This window comes from Anomaloglossus baeobatrachus, chromosome 9, assembly GCF_048569485.1.
Source record: "Anomaloglossus baeobatrachus isolate aAnoBae1 chromosome 9, aAnoBae1.hap1, whole genome shotgun sequence".
NCBI lineage: Eukaryota > Metazoa > Chordata > Amphibia > Anura > Aromobatidae > Anomaloglossus > Anomaloglossus baeobatrachus.
In genome coordinates this window covers 165,317,261-165,331,471 of record NC_134361.1, presented here as the reverse complement: position 1 = coordinate 165,331,471, position 14,211 = coordinate 165,317,261, and the positions used below count along the sequence as shown (strand labels likewise).

General features: G+C 46.3%; 9 non-coding genes across 9 annotated transcripts; all 9 read right to left on the bottom strand.

The window, feature by feature from the left end:
- Positions 1 to 1,364: 1,364 nt before the first annotated feature.
- On the bottom strand, positions 1,365 to 1,555 carry LOC142252161 (U2 spliceosomal RNA). Its single transcript, XR_012725551.1, has one exon. It is a non-coding gene; the product is annotated as a U2 spliceosomal RNA (small nuclear RNA).
- A 1,387-nt stretch (positions 1,556 to 2,942) lies between these two features.
- Positions 2,943 to 3,133, bottom strand: LOC142252160 (U2 spliceosomal RNA). The gene has a single exon (XR_012725550.1). It is a non-coding gene; the product is annotated as a U2 spliceosomal RNA (small nuclear RNA).
- Positions 3,134 to 4,520: 1,387 nt separating this feature from the next.
- LOC142252159 (U2 spliceosomal RNA) lies at positions 4,521 to 4,711 on the bottom strand. Its single transcript, XR_012725549.1, has one exon. It is a non-coding gene; the product is annotated as a U2 spliceosomal RNA (small nuclear RNA).
- Positions 4,712 to 6,098: 1,387 nt separating this feature from the next.
- On the bottom strand, positions 6,099 to 6,289 carry LOC142252845 (U2 spliceosomal RNA). Its single transcript, XR_012726211.1, has one exon. It is a non-coding gene; the product is annotated as a U2 spliceosomal RNA (small nuclear RNA).
- Positions 6,290 to 7,676: 1,387 nt separating this feature from the next.
- On the bottom strand, positions 7,677 to 7,867 carry LOC142252844 (U2 spliceosomal RNA). The gene has a single exon (XR_012726210.1). It is a non-coding gene; the product is annotated as a U2 spliceosomal RNA (small nuclear RNA).
- A 1,387-nt stretch (positions 7,868 to 9,254) lies between these two features.
- LOC142252158 (U2 spliceosomal RNA) lies at positions 9,255 to 9,445 on the bottom strand. The gene has a single exon (XR_012725548.1). It is a non-coding gene; the product is annotated as a U2 spliceosomal RNA (small nuclear RNA).
- A 1,387-nt stretch (positions 9,446 to 10,832) lies between these two features.
- Positions 10,833 to 11,023, bottom strand: LOC142252157 (U2 spliceosomal RNA). Its single transcript, XR_012725547.1, has one exon. It is a non-coding gene; the product is annotated as a U2 spliceosomal RNA (small nuclear RNA).
- Positions 11,024 to 12,410: 1,387 nt separating this feature from the next.
- LOC142252155 (U2 spliceosomal RNA) lies at positions 12,411 to 12,601 on the bottom strand. The gene has a single exon (XR_012725545.1). It is a non-coding gene; the product is annotated as a U2 spliceosomal RNA (small nuclear RNA).
- Positions 12,602 to 13,988: 1,387 nt separating this feature from the next.
- LOC142252154 (U2 spliceosomal RNA) lies at positions 13,989 to 14,179 on the bottom strand. Its single transcript, XR_012725544.1, has one exon. It is a non-coding gene; the product is annotated as a U2 spliceosomal RNA (small nuclear RNA).
- Between the last annotated feature and the right edge of the window lie 32 nt (positions 14,180 to 14,211).

Here is a 14,211-nt window from a genome sequence, read left to right as displayed (position 1 = left end):
AGTGGCACCCTGGCCTATGCCGGACACATCTTAGGGAGAGAGAGCGAGAGGGAGACAAACCCACGCCTACACAAGACATTTTGTCACCCAAGCCAACCCTTGAAAAGGCTGCTTTGCAGAGCAAAAACAAGAAGAATGGTGCGTTTTGCAGCCGCCGCCCACTGCAATGAATCTGAATAACTCCTCCTTTAGGGCGCAAGCAACTCCCCTCCCCCTTGCAGTCTTTCCAATTCACGATACAAAAAGACGGACAGGACAGGTTGCCTGACTTTCCGTCACTGCCACCCTTTGCCATCCTTACCCGTAGAAAGCCCTTTCATCATCCCCAAACCCTAATCTTTTCCCTTTCCTTCCCAGCCCCCAAACCCTGCCCTCTGTACCTTTCTCACCACCCGCTTCCCTTCTCCTGTCATCCCCCTACCACCCGGGAAAAAAAGAGATTGCCCCCTCCTTCCACTAGCCCACCCTCCCACCCAAAGAACAACTTCTTCTGCGCAGCTTGTTTTCTAGGCAGCAGCGCTATTGTGATGTCATCGGGGGGCATTGTGACAAGCCGCCAGTGTTCCGTCTCTTCATGTTGTGCACAGTTCAAACGGAAAATACATCAACAGGCAGACTACAGAAAAGCTTACTATCAAAGGTTAGAGGGGGGCTTTCTCAGAGGGCTTTTTACAGTTTTTCTATTCCCAATTAGCCGTTTAAGTGTACTTATTGAAAGTAGTAATTCTTTCATAGGCCGCCCTTTCTTAGTATTTGACGTTCCTTATATTGCGGTATGAGGCTTCGCAGTAGGTTGCAAACATTCATCACCCATGACTGTCCCCAATTGAGCTCAGAAGCTCAATGTCTATCATGACCTCTCTTTTAGAATGTCCAAGAGCAAGCAAACTATTCCTCCAGGAGAGGGCGCCAACAGACTACTAAAGAGATCATCATTACTCAAAGAAAACCCCAAAAACCAATGCATGATAGGAATAAACAGGTAACTTTCTTTGGAGTGGAAGCGGAGAGATCGCACCAGATGCCAATTCTAGATCTTATCACACCTGTGGTCACTGCAGCAGCAGGTGAATCCACTTTGTCCAAAAGGGATCTATTCCATTCAATTGCAAATGATCTAGATAAGACAGAGAACTGCAGCACGGGGACATAGCCGAGTTGGTCAGGTTGAGTGGTGATGAGTTTGCTATTTGGATGAATAAAGAAAGTCAAAAGTGTGAAAGATAAAAAACAAAAGGAGGAAGTGTGAAAAGTGAATGGGCCAAATTGAGGTGCATATGAAGACGTATGCTTTCTTCCAATTCATTAAATCGGGCTAATATGAATCAGGTGAATTGAGTTCTGCTTTTGGAAACTGGGTTAAGAAGGGGTGCACCGTTCCTGGAGGTACTGCAATACCAGGTCAATGCGTGGAGTGGACAGAGCAAGCTCTTTTTCCATCTCCCTGTTCTAAAAATCCATTTAATATATGGTCCCCAGATAGGGGACGTATCAGATATTAAACTGATAAGAACAGATACTACACTTGATCTTAGCCAAAAGGCCGAGAAGCGATAACCAGAATTGGTTTGGGCCTCGAGTGGCACCCTGGCCTATGCCGGACACATCTTAGGGAGAGAGAGCGAGAGGGAGACAAACCCATGCCTACACAAGACATTTTGTCACCCAAGCCAACCCTTGAAAAGGCTGCTTTGCAGAGCAAAAACAAGAAGAATGGTGCGTTTTGCAGCCGCCGCCCACTGCAATGAATCTGAATAACTCCTCCTTTAGGGCGCAAGCAACTCCCCTCCCCCTTGCAGTCTTTCCAATTCACGATACAAAAAGACGGACAGGACAGGTTGCCTGACTTTCCGTCACTGCCACCCTTTGCCATCCTTACCCGTAGAAAGCCCTTTCATCATCCCCAAACCCTAATCTTTTCCCTTTCCTTCCCAGCCCCCAAACCCTGCCCTCTGTACCTTTCTCACCACCCGCTTCCCTTCTCCTGTCATCCCCCTACCACCCGGGAAAAAAAGAGATTGCCCCCTCCTTCCACTAGCCCACCCTCCCACCCAAAGAACAACTTCTTCTGCGCAGCTTGTTTTCTAGGCAGCAGCGCTATTGTGATGTCATCGGGGGGCATTGTGACAAGCCGCCAGTGTTCCGTCTCTTCATGTTGTGCACAGTTCAAACGGAAAATACATCAACAGGCAGACTACAGAAAAGCTTACTATCAAAGGTTAGAGGGGGGCTTTCTCAGAGGGCTTTTTACAGTTTTTCTATTCCCAATTAGCCGTTTAAGTGTACTTATTGAAAGTAGTAATTCTTTCATAGGCCGCCCTTTCTTAGTATTTGACGTTCCTTATATTGCGGTATGAGGCTTCGCAGTAGGTTGCAAACATTCATCACCCATGACTGTCCCCAATTGAGCTCAGAAGCTCAATGTCTATCATGACCTCTCTTTTAGAATGTCCAAGAGCAAGCAAACTATTCCTCCAGGAGAGGGCGCCAACAGACTACTAAAGAGATCATCATTACTCAAAGAAAACCCCAAAAACCAATGCATGATAGGAATAAACAGGTAACTTTCTTTGGAGTGGAAGCGGAGAGATCGCACCAGATGCCAATTCTAGATCTTATCACACCTGTGGTCACTGCAGCAGCAGGTGAATCCACTTTGTCCAAAAGGGATCTATTCCATTCAATTGCAAATGATCTAGATAAGACAGAGAACTGCAGCACGGGGACATAGCCGAGTTGGTCAGGTTGAGTGGTGATGAGTTTGCTATTTGGATGAATAAAGAAAGTCAAAAGTGTGAAAGATAAAAAACAAAAGGAGGAAGTGTGAAAAGTGAATGGGCCAAATTGAGGTGCATATGAAGACGTATGCTTTCTTCCAATTCATTAAATCGGGCTAATATGAATCAGGTGAATTGAGTTCTGCTTTTGGAAACTGGGTTAAGAAGGGGTGCACCGTTCCTGGAGGTACTGCAATACCAGGTCAATGCGTGGAGTGGACAGAGCAAGCTCTTTTTCCATCTCCCTGTTCTAAAAATCCATTTAATATATGGTCCCCAGATAGGGGACGTATCAGATATTAAACTGATAAGAACAGATACTACACTTGATCTTAGCCAAAAGGCCGAGAAGCGATAACCAGAATTGGTTTGGGCCTCGAGTGGCACCCTGGCCTATGCCGGACACATCTTAGGGAGAGAGAGCGAGAGGGAGACAAACCCACGCCTACACAAGACATTTTGTCACCCAAGCCAACCCTTGAAAAGGCTGCTTTGCAGAGCAAAAACAAGAAGAATGGTGCGTTTTGCAGCCGCCGCCCACTGCAATGAATCTGAATAACTCCTCCTTTAGGGCGCAAGCAACTCCCCTCCCCCTTGCAGTCTTTCCAATTCACGATACAAAAAGACGGACAGGACAGGTTGCCTGACTTTCCGTCACTGCCACCCTTTGCCATCCTTACCCGTAGAAAGCCCTTTCATCATCCCCAAACCCTAATCTTTTCCCTTTCCTTCCCAGCCCCCAAACCCTGCCCTCTGTACCTTTCTCACCACCCGCTTCCCTTCTCCTGTCATCCCCCTACCACCCGGGAAAAAAAGAGATTGCCCCCTCCTTCCACTAGCCCACCCTCCCACCCAAAGAACAACTTCTTCTGCGCAGCTTGTTTTCTAGGCAGCAGCGCTATTGTGATGTCATCGGGGGGCATTGTGACAAGCCGCCAGTGTTCCGTCTCTTCATGTTGTGCACAGTTCAAACGGAAAATACATCAACAGGCAGACTACAGAAAAGCTTACTATCAAAGGTTAGAGGGGGGCTTTCTCAGAGGGCTTTTTACAGTTTTTCTATTCCCAATTAGCCGTTTAAGTGTACTTATTGAAAGTAGTAATTCTTTCATAGGCCGCCCTTTCTTAGTATTTGACGTTCCTTATATTGCGGTATGAGGCTTCGCAGTAGGTTGCAAACATTCATCACCCATGACTGTCCCCAATTGAGCTCAGAAGCTCAATGTCTATCATGACCTCTCTTTTAGAATGTCCAAGAGCAAGCAAACTATTCCTCCAGGAGAGGGCGCCAACAGACTACTAAAGAGATCATCATTACTCAAAGAAAACCCCAAAAACCAATGCATGATAGGAATAAACAGGTAACTTTCTTTGGAGTGGAAGCGGAGAGATCGCACCAGATGCCAATTCTAGATCTTATCACACCTGTGGTCACTGCAGCAGCAGGTGAATCCACTTTGTCCAAAAGGGATCTATTCCATTCAATTGCAAATGATCTAGATAAGACAGAGAACTGCAGCACGGGGACATAGCCGAGTTGGTCAGGTTGAGTGGTGATGAGTTTGCTATTTGGATGAATAAAGAAAGTCAAAAGTGTGAAAGATAAAAAACAAAAGGAGGAAGTGTGAAAAGTGAATGGGCCAAATTGAGGTGCATATGAAGACGTATGCTTTCTTCCAATTCATTAAATCGGGCTAATATGAATCAGGTGAATTGAGTTCTGCTTTTGGAAACTGGGTTAAGAAGGGGTGCACCGTTCCTGGAGGTACTGCAATACCAGGTCAATGCGTGGAGTGGACAGAGCAAGCTCTTTTTCCATCTCCCTGTTCTAAAAATCCATTTAATATATGGTCCCCAGATAGGGGACGTATCAGATATTAAACTGATAAGAACAGATACTACACTTGATCTTAGCCAAAAGGCCGAGAAGCGATAACCAGAATTGGTTTGGGCCTCGAGTGGCACCCTGGCCTATGCCGGACACATCTTAGGGAGAGAGAGCGAGAGGGAGACAAACCCACGCCTACACAAGACATTTTGTCACCCAAGCCAACCCTTGAAAAGGCTGCTTTGCAGAGCAAAAACAAGAAGAATGGTGCGTTTTGCAGCCGCCGCCCACTGCAATGAATCTGAATAACTCCTCCTTTAGGGCGCAAGCAACTCCCCTCCCCCTTGCAGTCTTTCCAATTCACGATACAAAAAGACGGACAGGACAGGTTGCCTGACTTTCCGTCACTGCCACCCTTTGCCATCCTTACCCGTAGAAAGCCCTTTCATCATCCCCAAACCCTAATCTTTTCCCTTTCCTTCCCAGCCCCCAAACCCTGCCCTCTGTACCTTTCTCACCACCCGCTTCCCTTCTCCTGTCATCCCCCTACCACCCGGGAAAAAAAGAGATTGCCCCCTCCTTCCACTAGCCCACCCTCCCACCCAAAGAACAACTTCTTCTGCGCAGCTTGTTTTCTAGGCAGCAGCGCTATTGTGATGTCATCGGGGGGCATTGTGACAAGCCGCCAGTGTTCCGTCTCTTCATGTTGTGCACAGTTCAAACGGAAAATACATCAACAGGCAGACTACAGAAAAGCTTACTATCAAAGGTTAGAGGGGGGCTTTCTCAGAGGGCTTTTTACAGTTTTTCTATTCCCAATTAGCCGTTTAAGTGTACTTATTGAAAGTAGTAATTCTTTCATAGGCCGCCCTTTCTTAGTATTTGACGTTCCTTATATTGCGGTATGAGGCTTCGCAGTAGGTTGCAAACATTCATCACCCATGACTGTCCCCAATTGAGCTCAGAAGCTCAATGTCTATCATGACCTCTCTTTTAGAATGTCCAAGAGCAAGCAAACTATTCCTCCAGGAGAGGGCGCCAACAGACTACTAAAGAGATCATCATTACTCAAAGAAAACCCCAAAAACCAATGCATGATAGGAATAAACAGGTAACTTTCTTTGGAGTGGAAGCGGAGAGATCGCACCAGATGCCAATTCTAGATCTTATCACACCTGTGGTCACTGCAGCAGCAGGTGAATCCACTTTGTCCAAAAGGGATCTATTCCATTCAATTGCAAATGATCTAGATAAGACAGAGAACTGCAGCACGGGGACATAGCCGAGTTGGTCAGGTTGAGTGGTGATGAGTTTGCTATTTGGATGAATAAAGAAAGTCAAAAGTGTGAAAGATAAAAAACAAAAGGAGGAAGTGTGAAAAGTGAATGGGCCAAATTGAGGTGCATATGAAGACGTATGCTTTCTTCCAATTCATTAAATCGGGCTAATATGAATCAGGTGAATTGAGTTCTGCTTTTGGAAACTGGGTTAAGAAGGGGTGCACCGTTCCTGGAGGTACTGCAATACCAGGTCAATGCGTGGAGTGGACAGAGCAAGCTCTTTTTCCATCTCCCTGTTCTAAAAATCCATTTAATATATGGTCCCCAGATAGGGGACGTATCAGATATTAAACTGATAAGAACAGATACTACACTTGATCTTAGCCAAAAGGCCGAGAAGCGGTAACCAGAATTGGTTTGGGCCTCGAGTGGCACCCTGGCCTATGCCGGACACATCTTAGGGAGAGAGAGCGAGAGGGAGACAAACCCACGCCTACACAAGACATTTTGTCACCCAAGCCAACCCTTGAAAAGGCTGCTTTGCAGAGCAAAAACAAGAAGAATGGTGCGTTTTGCAGCCGCCGCCCACTGCAATGAATCTGAATAACTCCTCCTTTAGGGCGCAAGCAACTCCCCTCCCCCTTGCAGTCTTTCCAATTCACGATACAAAAAGACGGACAGGACAGGTTGCCTGACTTTCCGTCACTGCCACCCTTTGCCATCCTTACCCGTAGAAAGCCCTTTCATCATCCCCAAACCCTAATCTTTTCCCTTTCCTTCCCAGCCCCCAAACCCTGCCCTCTGTACCTTTCTCACCACCCGCTTCCCTTCTCCTGTCATCCCCCTACCACCCGGGAAAAAAAGAGATTGCCCCCTCCTTCCACTAGCCCACCCTCCCACCCAAAGAACAACTTCTTCTGCGCAGCTTGTTTTCTAGGCAGCAGCGCTATTGTGATGTCATCGGGGGGCATTGTGACAAGCCGCCAGTGTTCCGTCTCTTCATGTTGTGCACAGTTCAAACGGAAAATACATCAACAGGCAGACTACAGAAAAGCTTACTATCAAAGGTTAGAGGGGGGCTTTCTCAGAGGGCTTTTTACAGTTTTTCTATTCCCAATTAGCCGTTTAAGTGTACTTATTGAAAGTAGTAATTCTTTCATAGGCCGCCCTTTCTTAGTATTTGACGTTCCTTATATTGCGGTATGAGGCTTCGCAGTAGGTTGCAAACATTCATCACCCATGACTGTCCCCAATTGAGCTCAGAAGCTCAATGTCTATCATGACCTCTCTTTTAGAATGTCCAAGAGCAAGCAAACTATTCCTCCAGGAGAGGGCGCCAACAGACTACTAAAGAGATCATCATTACTCAAAGAAAACCCCAAAAACCAATGCATGATAGGAATAAACAGGTAACTTTCTTTGGAGTGGAAGCGGAGAGATCGCACCAGATGCCAATTCTAGATCTTATCACACCTGTGGTCACTGCAGCAGCAGGTGAATCCACTTTGTCCAAAAGGGATCTATTCCATTCAATTGCAAATGATCTAGATAAGACAGAGAACTGCAGCACGGGGACATAGCCGAGTTGGTCAGGTTGAGTGGTGATGAGTTTGCTATTTGGATGAATAAAGAAAGTCAAAAGTGTGAAAGATAAAAAACAAAAGGAGGAAGTGTGAAAAGTGAATGGGCCAAATTGAGGTGCATATGAAGACGTATGCTTTCTTCCAATTCATTAAATCGGGCTAATATGAATCAGGTGAATTGAGTTCTGCTTTTGGAAACTGGGTTAAGAAGGGGTGCACCGTTCCTGGAGGTACTGCAATACCAGGTCAATGCGTGGAGTGGACAGAGCAAGCTCTTTTTCCATCTCCCTGTTCTAAAAATCCATTTAATATATGGTCCCCAGATAGGGGACGTATCAGATATTAAACTGATAAGAACAGATACTACACTTGATCTTAGCCAAAAGGCCGAGAAGCGGTAACCAGAATTGGTTTGGGCCTCGAGTGGCACCCTGGCCTATGCCGGACACATCTTAGGGAGAGAGAGCGAGAGGGAGACAAACCCACGCCTACACAAGACATTTTGTCACCCAAGCCAACCCTTGAAAAGGCTGCTTTGCAGAGCAAAAACAAGAAGAATGGTGCGTTTTGCAGCCGCCGCCCACTGCAATGAATCTGAATAACTCCTCCTTTAGGGCGCAAGCAACTCCCCTCCCCCTTGCAGTCTTTCCAATTCACGATACAAAAAGACGGACAGGACAGGTTGCCTGACTTTCCGTCACTGCCACCCTTTGCCATCCTTACCCGTAGAAAGCCCTTTCATCATCCCCAAACCCTAATCTTTTCCCTTTCCTTCCCAGCCCCCAAACCCTGCCCTCTGTACCTTTCTCACCACCCGCTTCCCTTCTCCTGTCATCCCCCTACCACCCGGGAAAAAAAGAGATTGCCCCCTCCTTCCACTAGCCCACCCTCCCACCCAAAGAACAACTTCTTCTGCGCAGCTTGTTTTCTAGGCAGCAGCGCTATTGTGATGTCATCGGGGGGCATTGTGACAAGCCGCCAGTGTTCCGTCTCTTCATGTTGTGCACAGTTCAAACGGAAAATACATCAACAGGCAGACTACAGAAAAGCTTACTATCAAAGGTTAGAGGGGGGCTTTCTCAGAGGGCTTTTTACAGTTTTTCTATTCCCAATTAGCCGTTTAAGTGTACTTATTGAAAGTAGTAATTCTTTCATAGGCCGCCCTTTCTTAGTATTTGACGTTCCTTATATTGCGGTATGAGGCTTCGCAGTAGGTTGCAAACATTCATCACCCATGACTGTCCCCAATTGAGCTCAGAAGCTCAATGTCTATCATGACCTCTCTTTTAGAATGTCCAAGAGCAAGCAAACTATTCCTCCAGGAGAGGGCGCCAACAGACTACTAAAGAGATCATCATTACTCAAAGAAAACCCCAAAAACCAATGCATGATAGGAATAAACAGGTAACTTTCTTTGGAGTGGAAGCGGAGAGATCGCACCAGATGCCAATTCTAGATCTTATCACACCTGTGGTCACTGCAGCAGCAGGTGAATCCACTTTGTCCAAAAGGGATCTATTCCATTCAATTGCAAATGATCTAGATAAGACAGAGAACTGCAGCACGGGGACATAGCCGAGTTGGTCAGGTTGAGTGGTGATGAGTTTGCTATTTGGATGAATAAAGAAAGTCAAAAGTGTGAAAGATAAAAAACAAAAGGAGGAAGTGTGAAAAGTGAATGGGCCAAATTGAGGTGCATATGAAGACGTATGCTTTCTTCCAATTCATTAAATCGGGCTAATATGAATCAGGTGAATTGAGTTCTGCTTTTGGAAACTGGGTTAAGAAGGGGTGCACCGTTCCTGGAGGTACTGCAATACCAGGTCAATGCGTGGAGTGGACAGAGCAAGCTCTTTTTCCATCTCCCTGTTCTAAAAATCCATTTAATATATGGTCCCCAGATAGGGGACGTATCAGATATTAAACTGATAAGAACAGATACTACACTTGATCTTAGCCAAAAGGCCGAGAAGCGATAACCAGAATTGGTTTGGGCCTCGAGTGGCACCCTGGCCTATGCCGGACACATCTTAGGGAGAGAGAGCGAGAGGGAGACAAACCCACGCCTACACAAGACATTTTGTCACCCAAGCCAACCCTTGAAAAGGCTGCTTTGCAGAGCAAAAACAAGAAGAATGGTGCGTTTTGCAGCCGCCGCCCACTGCAATGAATCTGAATAACTCCTCCTTTAGGGCGCAAGCAACTCCCCTCCCCCTTGCAGTCTTTCCAATTCACGATACAAAAAGACGGACAGGACAGGTTGCCTGACTTTCCGTCACTGCCACCCTTTGCCATCCTTACCCGTAGAAAGCCCTTTCATCATCCCCAAACCCTAATCTTTTCCCTTTCCTTCCCAGCCCCCAAACCCTGCCCTCTGTACCTTTCTCACCACCCGCTTCCCTTCTCCTGTCATCCCCCTACCACCCGGGAAAAAAAGAGATTGCCCCCTCCTTCCACTAGCCCACCCTCCCACCCAAAGAACAACTTCTTCTGCGCAGCTTGTTTTCTAGGCAGCAGCGCTATTGTGATGTCATCGGGGGGCATTGTGACAAGCCGCCAGTGTTCCGTCTCTTCATGTTGTGCACAGTTCAAACGGAAAATACATCAACAGGCAGACTACAGAAAAGCTTACTATCAAAGGTTAGAGGGGGGCTTTCTCAGAGGGCTTTTTACAGTTTTTCTATTCCCAATTAGCCGTTTAAGTGTACTTATTGAAAGTAGTAATTCTTTCATAGGCCGCCCTTTCTTAGTATTTGACGTTCCTTATATTGCGGTATGAGGCTTCGCAGTAGGTTGCAAACATTCATCACCCATGACTGTCCCCAATTGAGCTCAGAAGCTCAATGTCTATCATGACCTCTCTTTTAGAATGTCCAAGAGCAAGCAAACTATTCCTCCAGGAGAGGGCGCCAACAGACTACTAAAGAGATCATCATTACTCAAAGAAAACCCCAAAAACCAATGCATGATAGGAATAAACAGGTAACTTTCTTTGGAGTGGAAGCGGAGAGATCGCACCAGATGCCAATTCTAGATCTTATCACACCTGTGGTCACTGCAGCAGCAGGTGAATCCACTTTGTCCAAAAGGGATCTATTCCATTCAATTGCAAATGATCTAGATAAGACAGAGAACTGCAGCACGGGGACATAGCCGAGTTGGTCAGGTTGAGTGGTGATGAGTTTGCTATTTGGATGAATAAAGAAAGTCAAAAGTGTGAAAGATAAAAAACAAAAGGAGGAAGTGTGAAAAGTGAATGGGCCAAATTGAGGTGCATATGAAGACGTATGCTTTCTTCCAATTCATTAAATCGGGCTAATATGAATCAGGTGAATTGAGTTCTGCTTTTGGAAACTGGGTTAAGAAGGGGTGCACCGTTCCTGGAGGTACTGCAATACCAGGTCAATGCGTGGAGTGGACAGAGCAAGCTCTTTTTCCATCTCCCTGTTCTAAAAATCCATTTAATATATGGTCCCCAGATAGGGGACGTATCAGATATTAAACTGATAAGAACAGATACTACACTTGATCTTAGCCAAAAGGCCGAGAAGCGATAACCAGAATTGGTTTGGGCCTCGAGTGGCACCCTGGCCTATGCCGGACACATCTTAGGGAGAGAGAGCGAGAGGGAGACAAACCCACGCCTACACAAGACATTTTGTCACCCAAGCCAACCCTTGAAAAGGCTGCTTTGCAGAGCAAAAACAAGAAGAATGGTGCGTTTTGCAGCCGCCGCCCACTGCAATGAATCTGAATAACTCCTCCTTTAGGGCGCAAGCAACTCCCCTCCCCCTTGCAGTCTTTCCAATTCACGATACAAAAAGACGGACAGGACAGGTTGCCTGACTTTCCGTCACTGCCACCCTTTGCCATCCTTACCCGTAGAAAGCCCTTTCATCATCCCCAAACCCTAATCTTTTCCCTTTCCTTCCCAGCCCCCAAACCCTGCCCTCTGTACCTTTCTCACCACCCGCTTCCCTTCTCCTGTCATCCCCCTACCACCCGGGAAAAAAAGAGATTGCCCCCTCCTTCCACTAGCCCACCCTCCCACCCAAAGAACAACTTCTTCTGCGCAGCTTGTTTTCTAGGCAGCAGCGCTATTGTGATGTCATCGGGGGGCATTGTGACAAGCCGCCAGTGTTCCGTCTCTTCATGTTGTGCACAGTTCAAACGGAAAATACATCAACAGGCAGACTACAGAAAAGCTTACTATCAAAGGTTAGAGGGGGGCTTTCTCAGAGGGCTTTTTACAGTTTTTCTATTCCCAATTAGCCGTTTAAGTGTACTTATTGAAAGTAGTAATTCTTTCATAGGCCGCCCTTTCTTAGTATTTGACGTTCCTTATATTGCGGTATGAGGCTTCGCAGTAGGTTGCAAACATTCATCACCCATGACTGTCCCCAATTGAGCTCAGAAGCTCAATGTCTATCATGACCTCTCTTTTAGAATGTCCAAGAGCAAGCAAACTATTCCTCCAGGAGAGGGCGCCAACAGACTACTAAAGAGATCATCATTACTCAAAGAAAACCCCAAAAACCAATGCATGATAGGAATAAACAGGTAACTTTCTTTGGAGTGGAAGCGGAGAGATCGCACCAGATGCCAATTCTAGATCTTATCACACCTGTGGTCACTGCAGCAGCAGGTGAATCCACTTTGTCCAAAAGGGATCTATTCCATTCAATTGCAAATGATCTAGATAAGACAGAGAACTGCAGCACGGGGACATAGCCGAGTTGGTCAGGTTGAGTGGTGATGAGTTTGCTATTTGGATGAATAAAGAAAGTCAAAAGTGTGAAAGATAAAAAACAAAAGGAGGAAGTGTGAAAAGTGAATGGGCCAAATTGAGGTGCATATGAAGACGTATGCTTTCTTCCAATTCATTAAATCGGGCTAATATGAATCAGGTGAATTGAGTTCTGCTTTTGGAAACTGGGTTAAGAAGGGGTGCACCGTTCCTGGAGGTACTGCAATACCAGGTCAATGCGTGGAGTGGACAGAGCAAGCTCTTTTTCCATCTCCCTGTTCTAAAAATCCATTTAATATATGGTCCCCAGATAGGGGACGTATCAGATATTAAACTGATAAGAACAGATACTACACTTGATCTTAGCCAAAAGGCCGAGAAGCGATAACCAGAATTGGTTTGGGCCTCGAGTGGCACCCTGGCCTATGCCGGACACATCTTAGGGAGAGAGAGCGAGAGGGAGACAAACCCACGCCTACACAAGACATTTTGTCACCCAAGCCAACCCTTGAAAAGGCTGCTTTGCAGAGCAAAAACAAGAAGAATGGTGCGTTTTGCAGCCGCCGCCCACTGCAATGAATCTGAATAACTCCTCCTTTAGGGCGCAAGCAACTCCCCTCCCCCTTGCAGTCTTTCCAATTCACGATACAAAAAGACGGACAGGACAGGTTGCCTGACTTTCCGTCACTGCCACCCTTTGCCATCCTTACCCGTAGAAAGCCCTTTCATCATCCCCAAACCCTAATCTTTTCCCTTTCCTTCCCAGCCCCCAAACCCTGCCCTCTGTACCTTTCTCACCACCCGCTTCCCTTCTCCTGTCATCCCCCTACCACCCGGGAAAAAAAGAGATTGCCCCCTCCTTCCACTAGCCCACCCTCCCACCCAAAGAACAACTTCTTCTGCGCAGCTTGTTTTCTAGGCAGCAGCGCTATTGTGATGTCATCGGGGGGCATTGTGACAAGCCGCCAGTGTTCCGTCTCTTCATGTTGTGCACAGTTCAAACGGAAAATACATCAACAGGCAGACTACAGAAAAGCTTACTATCAAAGGTTAGAGGGGGGCTTTCTCAGAGGGCTTTTTACAGTTTTTCTATTCCCAATTAGCCGTTTAAGTGTACTTATTGAAAGTAGTAATTCTTTCATAGGCCGCCCTTTCTTAGTATTTGACGTTCCTTATATTGCGGTATGAGGCTTCGCAGTAGGTTGCAAACATTCATCACCCATGACTGTCCCCAATTGAGCTCAGAAGCTCAATGTCTATCATGACCTCTCTTTTAGAATGTCCAAGAGCAAGCAAACTATTCCTCCAGGAGAGGGCGCCAACAGACTACTAAAGAGATCATCATTACTCAAAGAAAACCCCAAAAACCAATGCATGATAGGAATAAACAGGTAACTTTCTTTGGAGTGGAAGCGGAGAGATCGCACCAGATGCCAATTCTAGATCTTATCACACCTGTGGTCACTGCAGCAGCAGGTGAATCCACTTTGTCCAAAAGGGATCTATTCCATTCAATTGCAAATGATCTAGATAAGACAGAGAACTGCAGCACGGGGACATAGCCGAGTTGGTCAGGTTGAGTGGTGATGAGTTTGCTATTTGGATGAATAAAGAAAGTCAAAAGTGTGAAAGATAAAAAACAAAAGGAGGAAGTGTGAAAAGTGAATGGGCCAAATTGAGGTGCATATGAAGACGTATGCTTTCTTCCAATTCATTAAATCGGGCTAATATGAATCAGGTGAATTGAGTTCTGCTTTTGGAAACTGGGTTAAGAAGGGGTGCACCGTTCCTGGAGGTACTGCAATACCAGGTCAATGCGTGGAGTGGACAGAGCAAGCTCTTTTTCCATCTCCCTGTTCTAAAAATCCATTTAATATATGGTCCCCAGATAGGGGACGTATCAGATATTAAACTGATAAGAACAGATACTACACTTGATCTTAGCCAAAAGGCCGAGAAGCGATAACCAGAATTGGTTTGGGCCTCGAGTGGCACC